We start from the raw sequence: 3450 nt of genomic DNA on the forward strand, positions 1-3450 counted from the left end.
TATTGTGACCAATAAATTATATGCAAGGGGCTAACTGATACCACTGTAGGGTTTTAGGTACTCTAAGCGGAATTTCATGAATCTCATTCATACGCACCTAAACAGGATCTCATGCATATACAAATAAAGGATCACATAATAGTTTAGAATTAACCTTTGATGCGTGAATTCCCAAGCTTTCTTCTACCTTCTTGCGGAGATTAGAGCCCCAGTTGTTGCTCCTCTAATATTGGTCCACAAGTGTAGATCGAACCTCCACCAATACTAGTTGGACGGGAGAGATTAATCTCTTCTATGGAGAACTTCTAACCGGTTGTAGAGAGAGAGGAGGGGAAAAATATTAAGTTGTTTCTTTTTGAGAGATGAACGTCTGTTTTTATTTTTCCCCAATCCCTTTATTATATATAATCATATTATCTAATTAGAGCAAGACTTATTCCTATCTTACTCCTTATGGCCAGTCATTCACTAAGCCCAACTTTTGGACTCGGTATTCATGTTCGACCTAACACTATAACGTGTGACCTCATAGGATCCATTTAGTTGGCATTAGTTTAACCCAATGATCAATATTGGTCTCTAGCAAGACGTAAAGACGACCCAACTAAACGAACTTATTATCTCCATAATACGATCCATATTATATTTTGTAATTGCACGAGAGTCGAGGACACATTTCCTTCATTAACATGTTCCTTATATTCTTGTGATCAGAGTTTGAATCTCACTAGACTACTACAGATAATTTATATTACACTACTAGAAATAGGCTAAATTACGAAGGAATACTTACGACGGACATTTTTTTCCGTCGTTAAGGTGGATATTTACGACGAAAAACATTTCGTCGCAATTTAGCGACGGAAAATTTCAGTTACGAGGCATTTTTCCCTCGTAAAGTTTACGACAGAAATAAATTCCGTCGTAAATATAAACTTACGACGGAATATTCCGTCGTAAAGTAATTTGCGACGGAATATTCCGTCGTAAGTTTATATTTACGACGGAATTTATTTCCGTCGTAAAAGTCATTGTCATTTTTGAAAATTAAAATTGTATCCTTGACCTAAAAAAAGGGGGAAAGAAATGCAGAGAGAGAAAGAGAAGCAGCGGCAGGAGAGAGAGAAAGAGAAGGAGAGAGAAGAAAGAACGAGGCAGCCCTGGTTTTTCCGGCGACGCCTTGGTGAACGAAAGAGAAGGAGAGAGAAAGAGAGAGGGAATTTTTGGAGTCGTTGCACAGAAGAAAGAGAAGGAGAGAGAAAGAGAAGTCGCCGCCGTCGGTGACCCAAACCTCAGCCCTCCGTCACGCAACTGTCGCTGTCGGTGACCCAAACGGAGCCGACATTGTAAGAGAGAAAGAGGACGAGTAGGAGAAAGAAAAAGAGGTGGAGAAGGAGAGAGAGGGCGGCTGAAGGGGCGGCTTGTGTCCGTCGTTGAGCCTCCGTCGCCACCTTACCAGGTCAGTGTACACCTGTTTTTTTTTTTTTTTTGTTTTTTTTTTTTTTTGTTTTTTTTTTCATTCGAATCTGACTTCGACCTCCGGCCTCCTCCCCTAAATTATGTTGAAGAAAACAAAAAATAAACCCCAAAATAACCCCTTTCAATCACCCCTAAATTCTGTTGAACTTCCTGAAGAACTCATCTTTTCTGAAATCCTTCCAAGATTGCCGGTAAATTCCTTAACCCGCTTCAAATATGTTTCAAAAACATGGAATTTTATTATCTCCTCCCCAAAATTTCATCAATTCCCATCTCAAATGCACTATTTCAAACCCTTTTGTGCCCTCAAATTGTGTGTTTATTAAATCTGCTTATGATTTTTACATTCTTAATTATTCTACATATGATAGATACCCAGATGATAATTATGATGGAAAGGGTTTGATTAAGGTTAAAAGTCTTCATTTTGATGATAATGGTGTGAATACTTTCTTAATTGGTTCATGTAATGGGTTAGTATGTTTTGGGCGTGGAACTGCTTTTAGTAAATTTGGCTATAACTTTCGTGTTTATAATCCAATAATGGGTCAGTTTCTTCATGTGTCAGATCCTTTAGGGAATTTTCAAGGGAAATTGATTTTTGGGTTTGGGTTCGTTTCTTGTAAAAATGATTATTTGATGTTGGTTGGTGGTCTTCAGAGGAAGAGTTATAAGAATTTTGTGTATAATTATTCATTAAGGTCTAATGATTGGAAGAAAATCGGAGCGTTTGATAAGATGAGTTTTCGATATATTTGGGTGGTAGAGGAGTATTGGTTAATGAGACATTGCATTGGCTTACAACCCAAGTTCGAAGAACGAACACTAAGTGTATAAGTGGCTTTGATTTGGTTTAGTTTAGTTTACTTTTTTGTGGGGTGAAGATATCAAGTTTAGTTTAGTTTAATCTAATAAGCACATACTTTTTTGTATAAGTGAACGAACACTAAGTGCTTGGGGTGAAGATATCTATGGTGGGGTGAAGATATCAAGTTTAGTTTAGTTTACTTTTTTGTTTTGTTTAATATGATGTATGTTAGATTACTTTAGTTCATTATAATCTATGGAGGAGTGAGGGTTGAAAATTGACATATGTGCTTATTTCTCTTAATTTCTATCCTTAGGCACTTAAAAGCAATTGATATTGGAATTTTAGAAGAAATAACGAGTCCATTTGCTTGAAAACTTAGAAAATAGGCATGGTTTTAGCGATATAGCCCAAATTTGGATGATTTTGGATGAGTGAGGGTTGAAAATTGACTTATGTGCTTAATTTTCTTAATTTCTATCCATAGGCACCTAAAAGTATGCGATATAACTCCATATTGTTGGTTGTATTTTTAACAATTTTTTTTTTTATCTTCAATATTTTGTAGGACACCTACCAGAAGAAGCTCGAAGAAACAAGGAGTCAGGGGATTCAGAAGACCAGATGGAACATAGGGTGCAAACTCTCCAAACTCAAATGGAAGCCCGAATGGCATAAATGGAGAGAAGATACAAGGAGAGTTTCGATGAGATGATGAGTCGTCTCAAAAACAACGACTCATGTTCCACCATTCATCCTCAGCATCGAGACCCTAGGAACGACCCGGGTGGTGGTGGAGCAGGCCAGGGTTTCCAGGCGATTGCGTAACTTAGCTTTAGTCTAGCATAGAATCACTCTAACCTACCTTTTGTTTGGTATAGATACCAAAATGTGGACTATCTTTTGTACTAGGACATAATTATCATATATATATGTACATAACCATAACCCTAATTTTGGAGGTCGGTAATTAATTTTTTTAAAACAACAATTTTAGGACTCAATATAAAGTTTTAAAACATAATTATTATATTATTTGTCGATTTATCATTAAAAAAATTCAGGTTTGAAAATGCAGAAAATTACCAAAATTAGTTTCGGGCTGGAAACTAGAATTTGCGACGGAATTTTTCGTCGTAAAATACAATTTGCGACGGAATTTT

General features: G+C 36.6%; 1 pseudogene; it reads left to right on the forward strand.

The window, feature by feature from the left end:
* Nucleotides 1-1007: 1007 nt before the first annotated feature.
* On the forward strand, nt 1008-2628 carry LOC110699071 (annotated as a pseudogene).
* The last annotated feature ends 822 nt before the right edge of the window (nt 2629-3450 follow it).

This window comes from Chenopodium quinoa, unplaced genomic scaffold, assembly GCF_001683475.1.
Source record: "Chenopodium quinoa cultivar QQ74 unplaced genomic scaffold, ASM168347v1, whole genome shotgun sequence".
Classification (NCBI taxonomy): domain Eukaryota; kingdom Viridiplantae; phylum Streptophyta; class Magnoliopsida; order Caryophyllales; family Amaranthaceae; genus Chenopodium; species Chenopodium quinoa.